The following is a 23760-nucleotide window of genomic DNA, read 5'->3' on the forward strand; positions in this document are numbered from 1 at the left end:
AGAGAGAGAAAGAGAGAAAGAGAGAGAGAGAGAAATTGCAGAGATCATACAAAGAGTTCCCATATACCTGTACCCAGCTTCCCCTATTATTAACATCTTACATTAGTAATGGTGAATTTGTTAAAATTAATGAACAAATATTGAGATGCTTTTATTAACCCAAGTCTCTACTTCATTCAGATTTCTTGGGGTTATTCCTAATGTCCTTTCCTGTTCCAGTGTCTCATCCGGGACACCGCATTCTATTTTTCATTTTTCCTTAGGCACTCTTCCTGGCTGGGTCACTGGGTGAGTTTCTTTTGATTACATTGAAATTAAATTTTGGTGCAGACAATGAGATCTCTGTTACAGAATTCTTAGGTTAAAATTTAGTCACAATGGCTGGGTGCAGTGGCTCATGCCTGTAATCCCAACACTTTGGGAGGTCAGGCAGACTGATCACTGGAGGCCAGGAGTTTGAGACCAGCTTGGAAAACATAGTGAGACCCTATCTCTACTAAAAATAGAAAAATGTTTGCCAGGCATGCTGGCACACACCTGTAATCTCAGCTACTCTGGAGGCTGAGGCATGAGAATTTCTTGAACTCAGGAAGCAGAGGTTTCAGTGAGCTGAGATTGTGTGACCATACCACAGCCAGGAAGATGAAGCCAGATTCTGTCTCAAAATCAATAATAATAATAAAAGGCAAAACTTATTCACAAAATTATTATAGGGCACCTGGTAGTATATGAACTGGATGTGTAGTAGACTCCTGAGATCTTAACCTAAAGTCTGCCCTACTGTGGTGAAATCTGCTTGTATGCCAGAAAGCAGACCCAAGCTGCCGAAAACCACCTGTACCATATCCTGCCCCATATGTCCTCCACCACCTTCTGGTAAATAATGTCCATTGAAAAATGCTGGTTGGGCTGACATGGTGGCCTGAGTGATAACACATCTCAGGAATGTGGGGGTGGGTGTAGGGTAGGAAAAGGAGGCCACTGTGTTTTTTCTGACAGTCACCTCAAAACTGCTGGTGGCTTGGTGATGGAAGGGTCTCACCCCAGCATGTTAGCTGAGCTGTGTGTCTTCTCTGAATGTTAATAACTTTCACTGCTTTGGCTTGTGTCTTCTCCTTGATATCACCAGCTGAAAATATAAGTCAGAAGTTTTTGGTTTCTGGTGCCAAATCCAAGGTGGTTTATCAGCAAACACCCCCTGCCAGACAATGAAGTCTGTGCTGGGGCAGAGCCGCTTTCCCTTTGACACTGGTTCTTTTCTAAGAAGTGAAAATAAGCTGCAGAGGCTGTGACTTCACCTTTCTTGGAACTTCTTTACATTACCCCAAAAAAATGCAGAAAACCCTCATTTAGCAGCTTTTGGATTACTGAGTTTTCTAATTCTTTCTGTCGCATATTCTTGTAATGCTTAAGTTTGCCTGACAAATTCTTCTGCATCAGGCGAAGTGAGAGGGGGAAGGAATGACCGTGTGAAGGAACTGGGTGCTTTGTTACTTGGCCTGTTTGTGGTTTAATGGTTGACGAGAAAAAGCACCTAGAAGAGACACTGTGTGTAGAATCGCTTCCAATTCCAAGGGTCACAACCCTGTGATCTGTTTGCCAGCAGCTGGCTAGGGCTGGGGTAGATGAACATCAGGCCACAGCCCATACTTAGAGAGCAGCTGCAAGGACAAGGGGAAAAATGCATTTTCAGCCATAATGATCCACATTTAGTAGATACTTTGGAGCTTGTGCAAAAGGACATCTTCAAGGGGCCTCTGCCCCCTTGCAATAAGGGAGATAGTGATGTCAGCCAAACCTGGGGTCCAGTCCTGGTCCTGCTGGTTCCGTGTGACTTAGGCCTTGAAAGTCAGTCTGTGAAGTGGAGACCACTCTTCCTTTGAAGGGTAGTACCTGGTAGGTTCTTGGGAACTGAATTAATGTTCCCCTCCTGAGAGTGGGTCTCTGTAGACAGGCACATACGCTGTTCTGAAATCATCTGTTGCTATCTCTGTCTCTGTTGGAGGTGCTTCCAGTGATGTGTGACTGTGTCTTTCTTATCTCAGTATCCCTGCCCAGCATGGGGTCTTACATAACATACCTGGGCAGTCAGTCAGTCCTAACACTGGCTGGGTTTTAGCCTGGAAGACAGTGGAAATATACAAGCAAAGGCAGTGTCTTGAATTTACACATGGCCTGTAGCATTTTTCAAATGAAAGAAACCCCCTGCTTAGGAGGGCCTTTTGAATTGGGCCCCCTGTATAGTTTATAGTGAAACTGAGGGTGATGGCTAGACTGTTGGGGAGTGCTCTTTAAGTACAGAGGGAAGACTTGGTAAAGACATAAAAGTATGGAGGAAAAGGAGATAACCAGCTGAGTCCAAAAAATGATTCATGTGGTTCGGGCAGAACCTGAAATGAGAGGCCTTTGAGATTGACTCTTGGTAAAGAATGCAAATTCAGCTGGGCTCAGTGGCTCACACCTGTAACCCCAGCACTTTAGGAGGCTGAGGTGGGCAGATCACCTGAGGTCAGGTATTTGAGACCAGCCTGGCCAACATGGTGAAACCCTGACTCTACTAAAAATATAAAAATTAGCTGAATGTGGTGGTGTATGCCTATATTCCCAGCTATTCGGGAGGCTGAGGCAGAAGAGTCACTTGAACCCAGAAGGCATAGGTTGCAGTTAGCTCAGATCACTCCACTGCCACTGCATTCCAGTCTGAGTGTCAGAGTAAGATTCCATGTCAAAAAAAAAAAAAAGTGAGCCCTTTTACAGAAAACTATTAAGTAAACAGTAGTACATTGGTACCTGAGTGACTGATGTGTGGGTACTTGCATATCCTTGATGTTCTAGAGTAGAGCTGAACTGTCTAATGTGATTGTCAGAAGCCTCAGAGATCTATGGAGTACTTGGAATGTGCTGGTGTGACAGGCAGAGTTGCCAGACTCAGTAAATAAAATTTGAGGATGCCTCCTCCATCAGTGTGGGCTGTGCACAGTGACTTTCTTCCAGAACGGAAAGGGGGATAAAAGAGTAACTTTACAGTGGCAAAATCTGACAGACTGCCCCAGACAGCCAGCCAGCCAAGGTTAACAGCACACCTGGGTAAGACACCTGAGGCCCTGGGGGGCTGGGACTTAGAAGCTTCAAATTCCACAGCCACTCCTCTCCTCACTGCTCTCACATGGCTCCTGCAGAGAGTAGTGACAGTGCCCTAAGGGGCCTTTAGGAGGCTGATGGGACCACGGGAGGTCTCTTGGAGGCCTGGAGAGGCATGTGAGGACTTGGCATTTTCAACAGGTATGACAGCCGGGGTTGGTGCTTGAGACCTCTGGTCAGAGCTGGTAATGCTGCGTAATGAATTGCCACAAACTTAGGAGCTTAAAATAATAAATGTATTGGCTGGGTGCAGTGGCTCACACCTGTAATCCCAGCACTTTGGGAGGGCAAGGCAGGCATATCACCTGAGGTTGGGAGTTCAAGACTAGCCTGACCAACATGGAGAAATCCTGTCTCTACTAAAAATACAAAAATTTAGCTAGGCATGGTGGTGCATGCCTGTAATCCCAGCTACTTAGGAGGCTGAGCAAGGAGAATCGTTTGAACCTAGGAGGCAGAAGTTGCAGTGAGCTAATTGCACCGCTGCCCTTCAGCCTGGGTGACAAAGCAAGACTCCATCACAAAAATAGAACAGCCTTGTTAAATTCCTCCCATGTGTGGATGCACTTGCTGTAATATTTATTCCTGCTATTATGAGTCACCTGCTCCCAGGGCTGCCCTGCCCATTGCGAGACCTCTTCTGTCTTCCTAAGTGTGAGACAGTGTTTTCCCTGCCTTTACCACATTGTCCGCCTCTCTGGCTGGTGTCACACCCCTTTAAGGAGAGTGAGGACATTGACTCTGGGATCTTGGTCTCCCCAGGTTTGCCAGCAGGCCCCGACTTGGCATGAGAAATAAATGTCAGTGGGAAAAATCTTTCTTTTTTTTGAGATGGAGTCTTGCTCTGTTGCCAGGCTGGAGTGCAATGACACAATCCCGGCTGACTGAAACTTCTGCCTTCCAGGTTGAAGCAATTCTCATGCCTCAGCTTCCTGAGTAGCTGGGACTACAGGCACGTACCACCACGCCCAGCTAATCTTTGTATTTTTTAGTAGGGATGGGCTTTCACCATGTTGGCCAGGATGGTATTGATCTCTTCACCTTGTGATCTGCCCACCTCTGCCTCCCAAAGTGCTGAGATTACAGGCATAAGCCACCACGCCCAGCCAGGAAAAGTCTTTTTAAAAATGCACATATATAGTAAAATGCGTATCCCAACACAAATGTTGTTGCACCTGTTGATGCGTCTCTTAAGAAGCTTGAGGTAGGGAAGTTTTGTAGGTAGAAGTTACTTTCCATCTCCTTTCTCATAGCATGGCACATGGAAGAGAAGATTTTGGCTTTAGCACTTCACTGTGAGTGTCCTGTTTGTTCCATGGTCATAGGCCGTTAGTGCCAAATTTACTTGAAAACCTTGTGAAATTATGCAGAAAGAAAGAATGAGGAATCTTAGGTAATAGGAAAGCAACCAGCCAGTTTTATAAAAACTCCAACATGGGTGGTTTATAACTAATTGGAAAAACATGTCTCATCTCAGTTGACTTAATCCTTTTTGCAGTGCTGGGGTGGGGGGACCTTAAGTGTTCCCAGAAGGTTTAAGGAGCAGAATCAGCTCCCAAGGTGGTCAGCACAGTGACGAAAAAGGACAAAGGGCTCTGCCTGCCTCTGAGGGTCCTTCGGTCACGGCCACCTCTGTCTAGGGGAGCAAAGACTCTGTCTGTCCTCAGCCTTCCTGGCTTTGGCAGGGGCATGGGATTGGGAGAGCAGAGGGTGGGAACTTGTTCTGGCTGGAAACTTAGCCTTCGAAACAAGGCTCCAGAGGCAGAGTTTGAGACCCAAACAGGAGAAGGAGATGGCCAATGTTGATGCCCTCAGAGTGGAGGGTCCCGAACTGTCTGATTATAAGCACAGTGTTGGGTCCTTACGTACTTTTACAAAGTTATTTTGAGAGACACGGAAGTCAGTGGATTCACTTTCTCCTCCTCATTGGAGTTCTCTGGAAAAGAGTGTTCCCAGGAACAGATTATCTGACGGGGCCACAGCCCCACCAGTGTCCTTAAGAGGGAAAGCTCTGTCAGCAGAGGGAACCTCAGCCCCGGCTGATCACACAGGCTACACTAGGCCGGGATCTGTAGATAACAGCCTGCCTTAAGGCTGCAAAGTCAAGAGAGGCCTGGTCGGTCCCGGTCCTGGCTTTGCTAGCCAGTCTCAGTCCCTGGCTTCATCTCTTGGAGGGTTGATGCAGTCTTGTTTGTGAGATGAAGCAAATGGCATTGCTCCTACCCCCACCAGGCTGGCATCAGGATGAAATTCAACATAGGAAGCGCCCTCCCCTCACCCCCATGGACCAAGAGGTGATGCTATCAGAGTTATATGGGTTTGTGGTTTGCCCTTACTGTTTCCACTTCCTTCCTGAAACCCTGCAAGAGGCTTCGCAGGAAAGGAAAGATCTTTCAGATGCCTGAGTGCAGCTGGGAATGGCTGTTCCCAGTTAACCAGGCTGGTTGGAGCCCAGGGTGAGTTGGCTGGGTTGTGGGTTTGTACCACCAGTGCCACTGAGGCACAGCTGACCCACTGCCAAGAGCTGCCAACCATCTTGCAAATGTCACCATTGCTCATGCCTGGGAGATGTTTCAGCATTGACCAAAAGGGTTGCTAGGTCTTGTCCTGCTTAGGACAGGGCACTGAAGAGTGATTTATTGCCATACCCTAAAGACAGATATCTGGGTCCTCTGCCTCCCAGGGACCCCAAACACAGAATGCTCATGACAGGACCCAGCCCATGGGCACAGCCCCTCTTGTTAGTATTAATTATGCACTTATGTGAAATGCACCCACTCTTGAAGAGGGGCACAGCCAGTGATTAAAACAGTTGAGGGCAGGTCACTAGGCTGTTTCAGACTCCATTAGGAAATTGCTCTGAGAGAGTTACTTTAGAGCAAGGGAAATGTCTCCCCGTTGGAGGGGCTCTGTGCCTGGCCAGGCCCTTACTTTAAATCCCAGCATACTCTAGCCACCCAAGAATCTTCATTAAGTGGCTCTGAAGTAGGAACTGCTTCTTAATCTGCAGGGATCAGCACAAAATGAAAATCAGTAATTTTCAGAAATTAAGATTAAAGTGGACTGGGCGCAGTGCCTCACGCCTGTAATCCCATCAATTTGGGAGGCCGAGGCAGGCAGATCACGAGGTCAGGAGTTTGAGACCAGCCTGGCCAACATGGTGAAACCCTGCCTCTACTAAAAATACAAAACTTAGCTGGGCATGGTGGTGGGTGCCTGTCATCCCAGCTTCTAAGGAGGCTGAGGCAGGAGGATTGCTTGAACCCAGAGGGTGGGGGTTACAGTGAGCCAAGATCATGCCATTGCACTCTAGCCTAGGTGACAGTGAGAGACTATGTCTCAAAAAAAAGAAAGAAAGGAAAAAAAGATTAAAGCAGCAGAGCATTCAAGCAAGCGTTAGGGATCCTTTTGAGCACAGGGCCCTGGCTGTGTAGTTTGTACACTGGCCCAAGTCTGGAGACAGTGCAAGGCAGGCAGCTGGCCTGTGCCATGTAGGTGAACTGAGTCACCCTGCCCTTTGCGGGGGCTGATGGGGATCTTTTCTAGGCCATTGGCCTAGGCAAGGCTGATGACATGAGTGGGGCTTACCCTGGTCTGGGCTGAATATGATACACTGGGACAAGTTGAAGGGAGGGGGATTGGAGCGGGGTGCTCCAGGGAGCATCATCTGTGTACAACAGGAAGTCCCTGAGCTTGGACACATGATTTAATCATCTATCACAAGGTTCAGAGCAAAACCCAGAAGACCAGGCAATGATGCATTGAAACTGCCATTACCCAAGTGAGCATTTTCCAGTATCATTAAAAAATGTTTTATAGATAAGAGGTCTCGCTGTGTTGGCCAGGATGGTCTCAAACCCTTGGTCTCGAGTGATCCTCCGGCCTTGGCCTCCCAAGGTGTTGGGATTATACTCATGTGACACTGCCCCTGACCTCTGACACTGTTTTAAAATTTTTGATGTATCTTTGAGTTTTGGACTATACCTGTTTTGTTATTTCCATTAGAGAAAGTTGACCTGGCCAGGCGAGGTGGCTCACACCTGTAATCCCAGTATTTTGGGAGGTCGAGGTAGGCAGGTCACATGATGTTTCTCTGTGAGAGTTTGAGACCAGTTTGGACAACATGGTGAAACTCCGCCTGTACTAAAAACACACAAAATAGCCAGGCATGGTGATGGGTGTTTGTAATCCCAGCTACTCAGGAGGCTGAAGCAGGAGAATCTCTTGAACCCATGAGATGGAGATTGAGTGAGCTGAGATTGTGCCACTGCACTTCTGCCTGGGCCACAGAACAAGACTCTCTCCAAAAACAAACAAACAAAAAAACTTCAAAAGCAGATTTTTGTCAGTGCACTAATCACTAACCATGGGCGTACAAGGACAAATGAAATGAGAGCAAAATAATTTATGCCTTGTTTTCTTTGCCTTTGACCTTCAGCCCCATGCAGTCCTGCAAAGGCTTTGCCCACAGCAAACGTTTGAAAACCTTAACTTTTCTGTTTTAAGTGAGATTTCCAAGTGAATTGATGTGCCTGGAAAGACAATCTCTTAACTGGAGAGCAATTGGTATTTGAAGAGAATGAGATCAGGTTGCTAAGTACACCCTTGTTTGCAATTTTTGGTTTATATAAATTATTGGTGAATAAGAAAAGTAAGTTTATTCTTTCTTTCAGATGGTAAACCAGAGGAGAGGCGTGTTATGGGGTAAAGTGAGTCATGGGGTGTGGGAGGCTCAGATGGAACAGGGCTCTGGAACACCTCTCTTTCTTGACTTGGGACTTCTAATTTACCTACCAGGCCTCAAATTAAAGGACAAACAAAGGCTTCTAATCTGGTTGGGTGGATGGATAGGGGAGGGAAGGAGAAAGTTTGCAGAAACTGAAAGGGACATTTTGGGGGCAGGAAGAAAGAAATCTCTTGTTTAATTACATAACCAAAATATAATTTTCAGTGCCTTCCTTCTCCTACCAGTCATTTAAGAAATTGACGTGTAATTCACATGCCACAAAATGCAGCAGTTTAAAGTGTACCATTCTCTGGTATTTGTTTGTTTGTTTGTTTTTGAGATGGTGTCTTGCTCTGTCACCCAGGCTGGAGTATATGGTATAATCTTGGTTCACTGTAACCTGTGCCTTCCAGATTCAAGCCATTCTCCCATGGCAGGCTCTCAAGTAGCTGGGGTTAAAGACACCCACCATCGTGCCTGGCTAATTTTTGTATGTTTAGTAAAGACAAGGTTTCACCATGTTGGTCAGGCTGGTCTTGAACTCCTGACCTCAGGTGATCTGCCCACCTAGGCCTCCCGAAGTGCTGGGATTGCAGGGCTGAGCCACTGCAGCAACCTCATAGTCTCAGTTTTTAATTGTCCCGTCAAAGAAGTAGGAAGCCCATGTGTTACTTATCTATTTACCTAATGTTAATAGAGCTTTCTTGTAACTAATGTTTACATAGATAACTTTTTTCATCCTGTTGTTTTCATCTTAGCTATGTTTTTGTATTTAAAGGGTGCCTCTTCTACACATTAGATAGATGGGTCATGTTTTTGTTTGTGTTTCTTAAAATTCAATCTCACTATCTCACTTTCATTTGGAGTGTTTAGTTCACCTACAGTTCAATGAAATTTCTAACTTATGCCCTTTGTGTTCTTTTTTTTCTTTCTTTTTGAGGCAGTCTTGCTCTGTCGCCCAGGCTGGAGCACAGTGACATGATCTCGGCTCACTGCAATCTCCGCCTCCCAGATTCAGGCGATTCTCCTGCCTCAGCCTCCCAAGTAGCTGGGATTACAGGTGTGCGCCACTGTGCCTCGCTGATTTTTTTTTTTTTTTTTTTTTTTTGTATTTTTAGTAGTGAGGCAGCGTGCCTGGCCTATTTCTCTTTTTGTTTTTTGTTCCTCCTTTCCTGCCTTATTTTGAATAAATGGAGTGATTATTCACATATCCTTTCATCTCTAGTGGCTTTTTGGCTGTATCTTTTTGCTCTATGTTTTTAGCTATATATGCTTTCTTTAGCAATTGTTCTAGGGATTACAACACACACCCTAACTTTTCACAGTTCACCTGCAGTGCTTATGACATCACTTGGACAATAAGGCAGTGAAAAGAAATGAAGCACAGACATGGGCCACATGTAGGTGAGCCTGACACTTTATGCCAAGTCCAAGCAGCCAGTCACCAAGGGCCACATACGGTATCATCCCATTTATATGAAATGCCCAGATGGGAAAATCCAGAGAGACAGGGAGTAGATTACTGGTTACCTAGTGCTGGGGGTGGAAGGAAGAATTGGGAGGGGTGATGACCAAGGATAGCAGGATTCCTTGTTGGGGAAATGAAAATGTTCTAAAATCGATTGTGGTGGCGGATGCACCATTCTGTGAGTATACAAAGAGCCACTGATGTTGACACTTTATTTATTTGTTTGTTTGGAGACAGTCTCACTCAGTTGCCCAAGCTGGAGTGCTGTGGCATGATCTTGACTCACTGCAACATACACCTCTCGGGTTCAAGTGATTCTTTTGCCTCAGCCACCCGAGTAGCTGGGATTACAGGAATGTGCCACCACACCTAATTTTTTTTGTTTTTTGAGATAGAGTCTGGCCCTGTCACTGAGGCTGGAGTGCAGTGGCATGATCTCAGCTCACTGCAACCTCCGCCTTCCACTTTCAAGCTATTCTCCTGCCTTAGCCTCCTGTGTAGCTGGAATTACAGGCACCCGCACCACATTGGGCTACTTTTTTGTATTTTTAGAAGAGACACGGGTTCACCATGTTGGCCAAGTTTGGTCTCAGACTCCTGACTTCAGGTGATCTACCCATGTTGGCATCCCAAAATGCTGGGATTAGAGGTCTGAGCTACAGTATCTGACTCAATAAGGTAATTTTATATTTACCTTTTAAGAAAGTGCCAAGCTGTCTTTTGGAGTGGCCATGCTGTCTTATGTTCCCCCAGCATGTGTGAAGGCTCCATTTCCACACACCTCAACTTGATATTGATAGTAACATCTTTTTGTTTGTTTTTTGAGATGGAGTCTCACTCTGTCACCCAGGCTGGAGTGCAGTGGCGCAATCTCTGCTCACTGCAATCTCTGCCTGCTGGATCAAGCAATTCTCCTGCCATAGCCTCTTGAGTAGCTGGAACTCCAGATGCAGGTCACCATGCTCGGCTAATTTTTTTGTATTTTTAGTAGAAACAGGGTCTCACTATGCTGCTCAGGCTAGTCTCAAACTCCTGACCTTGTGATCCGCCCACCTCGGACTTCAAAAGTGCTGGGATTACAGGTGTGAACCACCATATCTGGCCGTGACATCTTTTTAATGTTGAATCTTTCTTGATAACATGTGCTGCCGTGGCTTTCTTTGCATTGAAAGTGTTTCATTGAAAGATTTCTTCATATGGATGGTGTGTGCATATTTTTGCATATCGATTTCTGAGAGTTTTGTTTTTTTGGGGGTGTGCTGTTGCAAATGGGATGTTTTCTTCTCTTTTCTAACTGCTCACTTGTACATAGGAAGACTGTCAGAGGCCTGGTGTGGTGGCTCAGGCCTGTCATCCTAGCACTTTGGGAGCCTGAGGCAGAATTCCTCGAGCCCAGGAGTTTGAGACCAGTCTGGGCAGCATAATAAGACCCCATCTCTATCTATCTATCTATCTATCTATCTATCTATCTATCTATCTATCTATTATTTTGAGACAGGTTCATGCTCTGTTGCCCAGGCTGGAGTGCAGTAGTGCAGTTCCAGCTCACTGCAGCCGCCACCTCCCAGGTTCAAGCAATTCTCGTGCCTCAGCCTCCCGAGTACCTGGTATGACAGGTGTGTTTCGCAACACCCGGCTAATTTTTGTATTATTAGTAGAGTCAGGGTTTTGCCATGTTGGCCAGGCTAGTATCAAACTCCTGGCCTCAAACAATCTGCCTGCCTTGGTCTCCCAAAGTGCTGGAATTACAGGCATGAGCTGTTCCCAGCCCCATCTCTATAGTTTAAAAATTAAGAAAAAGCAAGGCTATTTAGTATATTCCTTTGTACCTAACTCCTTAGCAAAATCTGTCTGCCTCATTTTTCAGAGTAAATATAACTATTTCACCTTCTGCTTTTCTCTTTAATGTCTTACTTTCCTCACCTAGTTGCATCAGCTAGGGCCTCCAAAATGATAGTGGTAACAGAGGGCATTCTTTTGTTCCAAAGGTTGATGGAAGCTTCTATCGCTTCCATGCCTTACAAATGATACTGGGCTTTGGCTTGATGGATGTGTTTCTGGGTTTAATTCCCTTTATTGTGTGTAATTTAAGGAAGTATACCTCTTTCTAATTTGATGTTTCTTTTTTAAATTTTGTAGTAAATATTTTTTCAAATGCCTTTTCAACATCTATGATGATTATGATTTTCAACATATTAATATAAATAAAATGAAAAGTTCTAATTTTGAGCCATCCTTTTCACACTGTACAAGCCTCTTTTGGTTTAGGTAAGTTTGTTTTTTAAGCTCCAGTGGGGTTTATTTGCCAATATTTTATTTTGGATTTTCATATATTGATTTTTCTGTAAATGTCTTGCTTTTTTTTGTTTGTTTTGGAGATAGGGCCTTGCTCTGATGGCCAGGCTGGAGTGCAGTGATGTGATCACACTTTATTGTAATTTTAAACTCCTGGGCTCAAGTGATCCTCCCACCTCAGCCTCCTGGGTAGCTGACACTACAGGCATGTGCCACCATGCCTGGCTAATTTTTAAAGTTTTATGGAGACAGAGCCTTGCTATGTTGTCTAGGCTGCAGTTCAGTGTACATTGTAGATGTGAATATTTATTGGTCTTTCTGCTGGAATCATTCCCTCTCCCATCTTTAAATTCTGGGCATGCACACACACTCCACCCACACATCCTAACTGCAAAATATTGATGTTGTCCAACCTGCCTTGAGAAGGGAGAACGGTTTTTCCCTCTTTGTATCTCTGCTGGTGTCCAGTCCACTGCTGTGTTTTTGGTAAATACTTGACCCACAGAGTATGGGAGGCAGGAAGGGAAGACTTCTGCATTTCCTTTGTGGACCCAACATCATGGATCCATTAAGCATATTGGGAAACTAGCAGGTCAGGTGGCTGCACACTCTAGTTGCCTCTGACTCTGAATTGCTCAGGGCCCCCTGCATGCCAGTGATTTGCTTTTCTTTGTGAATTGTCTCTTCACTCATTCCTAGGTTGAGTTCCCCAAAACAGTGGCTAGCACAGCACCTGTAACAGTTGTGGGTGCATATGTGACCTTGCATGACCTGATTTACAGGGTATTTTGAACAGCAGCTACCTATTATGGCTTGGGATATGGCTAAAATTTACTTGACTTCCTTTCATAAAGTAACTGGTAGAATATGTGGCATAAGGCTATCATTGCAAAAGCAGAAGTGGTGGGGGGTGATTGAGCTTGGGCTGCATTGGGAGGCAGACAGGCCCGCATCAGCACCGTCCTGGCCATTTGTAAGTTATATGACCTTGGGGGAATCCCCTCCACTCTCTGAGCCTTTGTTTCTTCCCTCATTAAGGAGATCATCCATTCCTCATTGGACTCTTGTAAGGCTTAAGATCAAACACCTTTCAAGGCACTCAGAGCAGCGCCTGGGCTCAGGGGTCTTCAGACTCTAACCATAGCAAACACTAAGATCCCAGCCGCCCTGCCTTCTCTTCCCTCCAGCATGGGAATGTGGAGGACCAACATTCTCATTCCCATTTGCCCTGCAGTTCTTTCTTCTGAACTTCATCTAGCACCTGCTGTGCACCAGGGATTCATGGGAGGGGAGGTCAGGGACAGCCAAGTCTGGCGTCTGGCCTTCAGCTTGCCTCAGTCCCCGTGGTTGACACCTGGCCCTTTGCTCTGGAATCTGGACCCTACAATCTCCTACCAAAGGCTCAGCCCAAAGAGGGCTCAAGGGCACGCTCTATTGGTGAGAAGATTCCGTAGCTGCCCACGTCTCCCCAACTCCTGAGTGGATGATCAGCCCCAGTAATCCAGAGACATATTCTTGGATTCTGCTAGCTTTATTTTTCAGTTGAAAACTCAAAGGAAAAGGTTATGTTTCAAAAGAAGTTTAAAAAACTTGGAATGCTGTAGCCTGGGGGCCTGAATTCTCAGGTGCCCCTACCAAAACAGAGACCCTCCAAAGCATTCAGTCCCAGTGTGTCTATCCCAAAGAGAGCAGCTCTCTGTCTGGGCTTCTGAAGAGCTATCAGTTCCCCTCAAAGAACTTCCTGCCTCAGGAGATCCCTGGATCAGGCAGGGAATGCTAGGACCAGGCAGCTGAGAATCTGGCTTCCTGTCCCCCTCCACACAGTCAGCGTTCTGACGTGGGGGCTTCCCACATGGCTGTTGAATAAGTGAATAAATACCTTGGGCATGAACAGGAGCCGGTAGAGCTCTCTCTGCAGGGCTGAGACTTGCTGGTCATGCTGTCTCTTGGTTTACAGTGGAGATGTGGAGGAAGGGGGGAAATTACCCAGACCAGTGGGAGAGTTTCACGTCCTCAGAAGTATTTTGAGCACAATGGCAAATAGCTCTTCTTCCTTGCATTTGAAGTACATGCCGTTCTGAGTTTCCTGGCATTCCATGCTGGTTGTTCTATCCCAGCCAAGAATCTTGCCCTTATCAAGGAGCTGGAATTAGAGTAGAAGGTGAAGGAGTTTGAAGTCTTTGGCAGCCTAGTGCTGGCTTAGACAAAATCTCATACTGTAAAGAAGAGAGAAGTAAGGCCAGGCTATGGGTCCCAGAGGAGAGGGGTCCCTGCTGTTTGCTGGAAAAAAAAAAAAAAAAAAAAGCCTACTATCTGAGTCTTGTAGGTCTTTGTCTATTATCTTGTCTGTCTGTTCTAGTTTTTACACTTAAAATTATGCCAGGGCCCCTATTACAGCCCCTGGCCCTCCTTATTAACAGAACAACTCTCCCTCCACTGCCACCCACCTCCCTCTCCCCTTTCTGTAAGAGCAGCAGGGATGGGTCAAGGAGTCCCTACACCTGCCAGGCCTTTGCAGGCAGTGGTGTTAGGCCCAGCCTGCTGAGTTCCTAGGAAATTCAACAAACATCTATGGATCACTCACTCCATGTCAGGCTCTGCCACCAGCACCCTGGACACAGAAGACCAAGACATGTTTCCCAGCCAAGGGGAGGGTGGAGCCTTAGCACACGATGCATTGAGAGCTCGGGATGCATCTAACCTGAAGTGTAGGCTAAGGGGAACTCTCACTGTGTGGGTGGGATGTTCAGTGCAGCTTACAGTGGAGGCTGCTCTACTGTTTCCCCATCAAGTGTGGTAGGCAAGGGCACAGACTGGACACTCAGAGCTACCAGGGTAAGGAAGTGCTCTTGTATCCCTCATCTGCTAGGAGAACTGTTTAAAAGGTGGGATTTATTTAATTTTTTTGAGGTGGAGTCTCACCCTGTCACCTAGGCTGAAGCACAGTGGCTCACTGCAACCTCTGCTTCTGGGATCAAGCAATTCTGCCTCAGGCTCCTGAGCAGCTGAGATTACAGATGCCTGCCACCACACCCAGCTAATTTTTTTATTTTTAATAGAGATGGGTATGGCCAGGCTGGTGTCCAACTCTTGACCTCAAGTGGTCGACCCGCCTCGGCCTCCCAAAGTGCTGGGATTATAGGCGTGAGGCACTGCATCCTGCTATTTATTTTTTTGAGATGGAGTCTTGCTCTCTTGCCCAGGCTGGAGTGCAGTGGTGCAATATCAGCTTACTGCAACCTCTGCCTGCTGGTTTCAAGTGATTCCCCTGCCTCAGCCTTCTGAGTAGCTGGGACTACAGGCATGAGCCACCATGCCTGGCCAGAAAGTGCCCTTCTATCCCTCATCTGCTAAAAGCACCGTCTAAAAGATGGGCTTTAGGTAGCCTTTTCTGCCATCTCTTTCTACTACATTCTGGTTCTTTTTCAGTATGTAATTTTCAGTAATTAGTAAATTAGGTAATTGGCCAAATTAATTACTGAACTACAAATTTAGTGATTAGTAATTTTAATAATTTCTAGTTACCTTCTGAAATCTATAATCTGTCTAATAAGCCTACTATCTGAATCCTGTAGGTCTGTGTCTATTATTGTCTGCCTGTTCTAGTTTTTACACTTAGAATTGTACCTCCTAAGAGTGTTTTTTATAACTACGGTATTCATAATCGTATCATAATGCCCAGCACGGAGGTGCTCAATAAATATGCATTTCCAAAGTCAAAAATTTTCAGTGTTAAAACACAAAAAATTTACCAGAACCATTTTAAAGTACATACTTTGGTGTAAGTACATTCATATTTTTGTACAGCCAAGCTCTGGAACTCACTAAATCCTGCCAAACTGAAACTCTGTCCCCATTCAATAAGCCATTATTGGCTCTCCCAGCTCCTGGCTGCCACCAGCCTAGTTTGTTTCTCTGAATCTGATTACTCTAGGTCCTTCACATAGTGGAATCATCCAGTATTTCTCTTTTTGTGACTGGCTTATTTCACTTTGCATAACATCCTCAAGGTTCACCCATGTGCTGGCATGTGTCAGAATTTCCTTCCTTTTTAAGGCTGAATAATGTTTGACTGTATGGAGAGACCACATTTGTTTATCTGTCGGAGGGCACTTGGGTGGCTGCAATTTTTTTGGCTGCTATGAATAACGAGACCAGCTGAATCATGGAGACCCCCAATCCACGCGGTGCTGAAGGAATTAAGAAACAGACAGAGATAGAGAGCAAAAGGTGCGTTCAGACTGGAGCACCAGGGGTCTCACAGCGTTTCCAGCCAAGAGTCCAGAGCAAACTCTGACCTACGTATTAATCTTTGACTTTCCAGTGACAAGTTTTACAAGCGGATGCTCTGTGTTTTCATTAGTTAAAAGTAAACTAACTTAGGCAGCTAGTGTGTGTTTACTATAGGTTAAAGACAAACTAGAAAATGCTTTTTACAAGGGGACAAAGGAAAGGGTCACATATCCTGTGTTCAGGGAACTAATTCATCTGGCATGAGGCATATTTAAATTGGTTACTGTTTTATAGTGCTTTGCGCAGTTTTCTGCTTTGGGGGGCTCACTAGGTTTCCCTTGCCACCACTCTCAATAGGATTTCTCAGCAAAGAGTATGATTTCTCACACACGTCAGAATTTGCTGTCAACAATGCTGCTATGAACATCAGTGTATAAATGTGTGAGGCCCTTTGAATTGTAGGGAGTACACACCCAGAAGTAGAAATGCTGGATTATATGGTAATTCTTTGTTTTGAGACAGTCTCGCTGTCACCCAGGCTGGAATGCAGTGTTGCAATCTTGGCTAACTGCAAACTCTGCCTCCTGAGTTCAAGCAATTCTTATCCCTCAGCCTCCTGAGTAGCTGGAATTACAGGCCTGCACCACCACACCTAGCTAAATTTTGTGTTTTTAGTAGAGATAAGGTTTCACCATGTTGGCCTGGCTGGTATCAAACTCCTGGCCTCAAGTGATTCACCTGCCCCGGCCTCACAAAGTTCTGGGATTACAAATGTGAGCCACCAAGCCTGGCCTATTTTTAAGTTTTTGATGAATTGCCATACTGTTTTCCATAGCTGCAGCTCCATTTTAAACTCCCAGTAAGAGCACACAAGTGTTCCAACTGCTCAGCATCCTCGCTAACACTTGTTATTTTCTGTATTGATTACAGCCATCCTAATGAGCCTGAGGTGGCCTCTCCATGTAAGTCATCGTCTTTTTCTTTTTTGTAGCTGGAGTCTCACTCTGTCACCCAGGCTAGAGTGCAGTGGTGCAATCTTGGCTCACTGAAACCTCCACCTCCCAGGTTCAAGCAATTCTCCTGCCTCAGCCTCCCAAGCATCTGGGACTTTAGGCATGTGCCACCACACCCAGCTAATTTTTCTATTTTTAGCAGAGATATGGTGTTACCATGTCAGCCAGGCTGGTCTAAAACTCCTGACCTGAAGTGATCCACCACCTCAGCCTTTCAGAGTGCTGGGATTACAGGCGTGAGCCAGCATGCCCAGTCTCTCCAGCTGGTTTTGGTGTGTTTCCCTAGTAATTAGTGATGGTGAGCATCTTTTTATGTGCTGATTGGCCATTTGCATCTCTTATTTGGAGGACTGTCTATTCACATCCTTTGCACATTTCTGGGTTAGTTGGGTTTTTGTTGTTGCATTGTGAGAGTGCTTTATCTATTCTAGATGGGAACTCTTTCACATGTAATTTGCACCTCTGTCCTGTCATTCTGCAGGTTGCCTTTTCACTCTGTTAATAGTATCCTTTGATGCAATCCAATTTGTCTACTTTTCCTTTTGTTGTTTGGGCCTTTGGTGTCATATCTAAGAAATCATTGCCAAAGGAAGCTCTCCTTCTATGTTTTAAGAGCTGTCAGCTTGGAATGGTGGCTCGCGCCTGTAATCCTAGCATTTTGGGAAGCCAAAGTGGGTAAATCAAGAGGTCAGAGGTTCAAGACCAGCCTGGTGAAGATGCCTTGTCTCTACTAAAAATACAAAAATTAGCTAAGTGTGATGGCGGGTGCCTGTAATCCTAGCTACTTGGCAGGCTGAGGCAGAACCCAGGAACCGGAGGTTGCAGTGAGCCGAGATATGCCACTGCACTCCAGCCTGGGCGACAGAGTGAGACTCCATCTCAAAAAAAAAAGAGTTGTATAGTTTTAGGTCTTACACTTGGGTCTTTGATTCATTATTGATATTTTGTTTGTTTTAACCTGATATAAGGTAAGGCTTTAAGTTCATTCTTTTTTCTGTGGATATCTAGTTTTCCCACACCATTTGTTGAAAGACTGTCCCTTCCCTGATTGAAAAGTCTTGGCATCCTTATTGAACTCATTTGACCGTATGTGTATGGGTTTCCTTCTGCACTCTGTATTCCATTCCACTGGTCTCTCTGTAGGTATTTACTGCCATACCACACTTTTTACCACTGTAGCATTTAATATTACATTTTGAAATTTGGAATTAAAAGCCTTCCAACTTTGTTATTCTTTTTCAAGACTGCTTTGGCCATTTGGGATCCGTTGAAATTGCATATAAACTTTAAGCAATTTATAAGGGTGGATTTTTCTTTCTGTCCTATTGACAACTTAATGAAACTAAGCCTTCTAATCTACAAAGACAAGATTTTTTGTATTTTGCATTTGTTACACAACCAGTCTCTGGAACTTTAAATCCTGCCGAAGTCTTTGCCTCCTGATTAAGTTTATTCCTATTTTATTCTTTTTGATGCTATTGTAAACTGACTATTTCCTTTTTTTTAAGATGGTGTCTCACTATGTTGCCCAGGCTGGAGTACACTGGCATAATCGTTATAAAAACTGACAACATTGACCTCCCAGGCTCAAGCAATTTTCCTGCCTCATCCTCCCAAGTAGCTGGGACTATAGACATCCACAGCCAAGCCAGCAGGAACTGTTTTCTTGATTTCCTTCTTGGATCATTGACTGTTAGTGTGTAGAAATGCAACTGACTTGTATGTTGATTTTATAATCCTGAAACTTGGACAAATTAGTTCTAACAGTTTATTTTGTGCAGTCCTCCGGATTTTCTACAAAGATGATCATGTCATTTGTTAATAGAGAAAATTTTACTTCTTCCTTTCCAATTTGGATGCCTTTTCTTTTTCCTTTCTTTCTTAATAGCTCTGGCTAGGATATCTAGTATTGTGAAACCAGGCATCATTGTTTTATTCATCATCTTGGAAAACTTTGTCTCTCATCACTGAGGATGATATTAGCTGGAGGTTGTTCATATGACCTTTATTACGTTGAGGTTGTTTCAATTTCTAGTCAGTATGTTTTTAATCATTAAAGGATATTAAAATTCCTTAAATGCTTTTTCTGTACTAATTGAAACAAATTGTCCTATGTTTTCTTTCCTTCATTCTGTTCATGTGGTATCTTAATGTTTATATGGTAACCACCTTTGCATTCCAGGGAGAACTAACTCTCACTTGATCATGTTGTATAATTCATCTATGACACTGTTGAATTCTCCTTATTAGTGTTTCCTTGAGCACTTTTGCATCTGTATTGATCAGGGATAGTTGTGTGTTTTCTTCTGCTGGTTTGTCTGCCTTTGGTATTAGTAATGCTGGCCTCACAGAATGAGCTTTGGAGGTATTCTTTTCTCAGGATTTTTTGAAGATGAGCAGGATTGGTATTCATTCTGTAAATGTTTGGTGCAAGTCACCCTTGAAGCCATCTGTTCTTGTACTTTTCTTTCAAGTTTTTGGTCAGTGATTCAATCTCCTTGGTAGTTATGTCAGTTTTTCCATCTTCCATTTCATTTATTTCTGTTCTAACCTTTATTATTTCCTTCCTTCTCCTAGCTTTGGGTTTAGGCTGTTCTTCGTTTTCTAATAATTTAAGGTACAAAGTTAGGATTGTGGTTTGAGAGCTTTTTCCTTTTTATTTGACAGAGGGTCTTGCCACTTGCTGAGTTAGTCTCAAATTCCTGGGCTCAAGCCATCTCCTGGCCTCAGCCTTCCAAGTAGCTGGGATTATAGAACAGTGTCAATATGCCTGTCTGCTGCTGCTTTGTGTGTGTGGAGGGGTGGGGGTTGGGGAAAATGGAGTCTAGCTGTCTTGCCTAGGCTGGCATGCAGTGGTGCAATCTCGGCCCGCTGCAACCTCCTCTTCATAGGTTCAAGTGATTCTGCTGCCTCAGCCTCCCAAGTAGCTGAGATTACAGGTGCTTGCCACCACCACACCTGCCTGATTTTTATGTTTCTAGTAGAGATGGGGTTTCGCCACGTCAGCCAGGCTGGTCTTGAACTCCTGACATGAGGTTATCTGCCTGCCTCATCCTTCCAAAGTGCTGGGATTACAGATGTGAGCCACCGCCCTTGGCCAGTTTTTTTTTTTTTTTTTTTTTTTGAGACAGAGTTTCACTCTTGTTACCCAGGCTGGAGTGCAATGGCGCGATCTCGGCTCACCGCAACCTCTGCCTCCTGGGTTCAGGCAATTCTCCTGCTTCAGCCTCCTGAGTAGCTGGGATTACAGGCACGCACCACTATGCCCAGCTAATTCTTGTATTTTTAGTAGAGACTGGGTTTCACCATGTTGACCAGGATGGTCTCAATCTCTTGACCTCGTGATCCACCCGCCTCGGCCTCCCAAAGTGCTGGGATTACAGGCTTGAGCCCCACCACGCCTGGCCTTGGCCAGCTTTCTTTAATGTAAGTATGTACAGCTATAAATTTCCCTCACAGCACTGCTTTCATTGCATCCCATAAGATTTGATACGTTTTATCTCAAAATACTTTGTTTTCCTTATCATTTTTCTTTGATCCATAGATTTGTGAATATTCCCGTTATCCTCCTGCTATTATGATTTCAGTCACTTAAAATGTATTAAATCTTGTTTTGAGGCCTAATATATGATTTTTTCCAGACAACATTCCACATGTACCTTGAAGAATGTATATTCTGCTGCTGGGTGAACTCATCTGTGTATATCTGGTAGGTCCAATTCATCTATAGTATTGTTGAAGCCCTCTGTTTCCTTCTTGATCTTCTGTCTGGGTGTTGTATCCATTATTGAAAGTGAGTTATTGGGCCAGGCACAGTGCCTCATGCCTGTAATCCCAGCACTTTGGGAGGCCAAGACAGGTGGATCACTTGAGGTCAGAAGTTCGAGACCAGCCTGTCCAACATGGTGAAACCCTATCTCTACTAAAAATAGCTAGGTGTGGTGGCATACAACTGTAATCCCAGCTACTATGAGGCTGAGGCACAGGAATCACTTGAATCCAGGAGGTTGCAGTGACCTGTCTGACGCCGCTGCACTCCAGCCTGGGCAACGGAGTCAGATTCTGTCTCAAAAAAAAGTGACATGTTAAAGTCGCCTACTGTTACCATAGAACTATCTGTTCCTCTTTTCATTCTGTCGGTGTTTCATGTATTTCGGAGCTCTGAGGTGTGCTGCATGCACATTTATAACTGTTACCTCTTTTTGGTGAATTGACTGTCATTATCTCTTAAAACAACTTTTGACCTTAAGTCTAGTTAGTCTGAGATTAGCTCCTCCTCCTTTTTTTTTTGGTTACCATTTGCATGGAATATCGTTTTTCATCCTTTCACTTTCAACCAATGTGTAAGTCTCTGACAGTCTTTTGATTGTAGAATTCATTTGCATTTTTAAAGACTATCATCGGACAAAACTCACTACCCTGGTGGGTGACTGTGCCATGAGGCCCACAGCCAAGGGCTCGGTGAGCAGTTGCTCTGGGAGGACTCCAGCACACCATTTGCGGGGCCTCCCAGTGCCACTCTGTGGATTATCTTCTGCATGGCTCATGGTTTGTTTTCTCTCTCATTTTCTTCCTTCTACCTTACTTTGTGTTAATTGATTTTTTGATGTGACAGACTTAGAATCCCTTCTTATTTATTTCCTTTTGTGCACATTCTATATTTTCTTTGTAATTACCATGAAGATTACATAATACATCCTGAAATTGTAGCAATCAATTTTAAACTAGTAAGTTCAATCACATACAAATAATCTACTCCTTGACAGCTCTACCCCATCCTATGTTGTTGTTACAAAGTATATCTATATTTTAGAGAGAGGGTGTCACTCTGTCACCCAGGCTGGAGTGCAGTGGCACTGTCATAGCTCATTGTAACCTCCAGCCCCTGAACTCAAGTGATCCTTCATAGCTGAGACTACAGGTGGACACCACCATGCCTAATTTGTTGTTTCATAAATTGTATATTTAACACAGACTTATGGTTACACATTTCTTTTAAATCCAATAAAATAATTAAAATCAGAGATATGAATCAAAATTCCAATAACACAAGTCTTTATATGTGGCTTCAAATGTCCACCTAGCATCCTTTTGTTTTGACTTGAAGGACTCCCTTTAGCATTTCTTGCAGCGTAGTTCCCAGTGTAACAAACTCTTTCAGCTTTTATCTGAGAATGTCAATTTCTCTGGTCGGGTGCGAGGTGGGAGAATCACATGAGGTCAGGCGTTCGAGACCAGCATGGCTAACATGGTGAAACCCTGTCTCTACTAAAAATACAAAAACTTGGTGGTGGATGCCTGTAATCCCAAATACTTGGGAGGCTGCACCAGTGTACTGCAGCCTGGAGAACACAGCAAGACCCTGTCTCAAAAAGATAAAAGTGTCTTAATTTCTTCCTTTTTCTTATGAGAGTTCATGAGATGCCTTTATGTTGTAACTTATTGTTGTAACTGAACGAGTGCAAAACACCACCGAGACAGAGACTAGGCCAAATTACAGGGTTTTCATTGCCAGTAGTGATGAGGACTCGAGCCTCAAAGGAAGGGGGTCAAGACCTTTTATGCCTGTAAACCACCTCCTGGGTGGGGGTGAGGGCCAGGGGACTTTGGTCATTCCAGCTGTTACTTAAGTGGTTGACGAAAGTCAAGATAAGCGTAGTTTACACATTGTCTGGGTAGGGTGGAAATCACAGACCTTAGTTACTTATTACAAGTCGCAGGGTCCAAGATGGCGTGGGTCTGGACTGCTTGCTTGTCACATCAGGGTTACAGAGAGCAATTTCAGCAGAAAGCCAGTGTATGGCTGAGGTGTGCAGTTTTATGGGGCATTTCCCATGTCACATTATAACCACCTTTTGTCTTTCAAAATTTCACTATAATTGGTGACTGCTTTTCTTAAATACTTCACTGGTGTCCACGAGAGGGGAAGAATTTAGCCCTTGTTTAAAAAAAATAATAATAAACCCGGCCAGACACGGTGGCTCACACCTGTAATCCCAGCACTTTGGAAGGCAGAGGCAGGTGGATCATGGGGCCAGACGGTTAAGATCATCCTGGCTGATATGGTGCAACCCCATCTCCACTAAAAACACGCAAAAAAAAAAATTAGCTGGGCTTGGTAGCACCTGACTGTAATCCCAGCTACTTAGGAGGCTGAGGCAGAAGAATTGCTTGAACCCGGGAGTTGGAGGTTACAGTGAGCCGAGATTGTGCCACTGCAGTCCAGCCTGGGTGACATAGCAAGACTCTGTCTCAAATAAATAAATAAGCCCTAAGAGGAAGGAAGAGGACCTTAACTGCAGATAATAGTCCATTGTTACCCTGTGGCTATAAATCTTCTGAGTTGCTTGTCCTGCCAGATGTTCTGTTGATGACTGTAGTAGCTGACAATTCTGTATTTGCACGGTCAGAACAATGAGTGCTTCTGCTTCATTCCCAGATTCTCCAACCTTCCTGTGGAGCCACACCACCTGTTGTCTTGGCACCTCATGAGTCCAAGGCTGTTTCCTGAGTGGATCTGCTTGGTAGACCATGACCTTGATTCCTGCCTCTAAGCCTAGCTTTATTCTCGGCAGCCACCACTTTTTGGTACTAGAACAGTGCTTTTTCTAGTACACTCATAAGTGGATGCTGAGATCACAACCTGGCCATTTGGATGTTCAACTAATGCTTTATGCTGCAGAGTCCCTGGAACTCACCGGAGCTCAGGTGTGTAGCACTACCTTGTTACTCCACGGCCGGGAGTGCAAACATTGTTGATGTGTTTATTTTCCATTTTTTACTTTGGAGGTTTTGTTTTGTGAGACAAGGCCTCACTCTGTCATGCAGCCAGGAGTGTAATCATGGCTTACTGTTGCCTTGACTTCCCGGGTTCAAGCCATCTC

General features: G+C 44.7%; 1 long non-coding RNA gene across 1 annotated transcript; it reads left to right on the forward strand.

Moving 5' to 3' along the window:
* Positions 1-730: 730 nt before the first annotated feature.
* Positions 731-23760, forward strand: LOC116563501. The gene is made up of 4 exons (XR_004274425.1): positions 731-741; positions 4350-4358; positions 9893-9898; positions 23452-23760. It is a non-coding gene; the product is annotated as an uncharacterized LOC116563501 (long non-coding RNA).

This window comes from Sapajus apella, unplaced genomic scaffold (assembly GCF_009761245.1).
Source record: "Sapajus apella isolate SASKATOON/1434 unplaced genomic scaffold, GSC_monkey_1.0 scaffold35, whole genome shotgun sequence".
Taxonomy (NCBI): domain Eukaryota; kingdom Metazoa; phylum Chordata; class Mammalia; order Primates; family Cebidae; genus Sapajus; species Sapajus apella.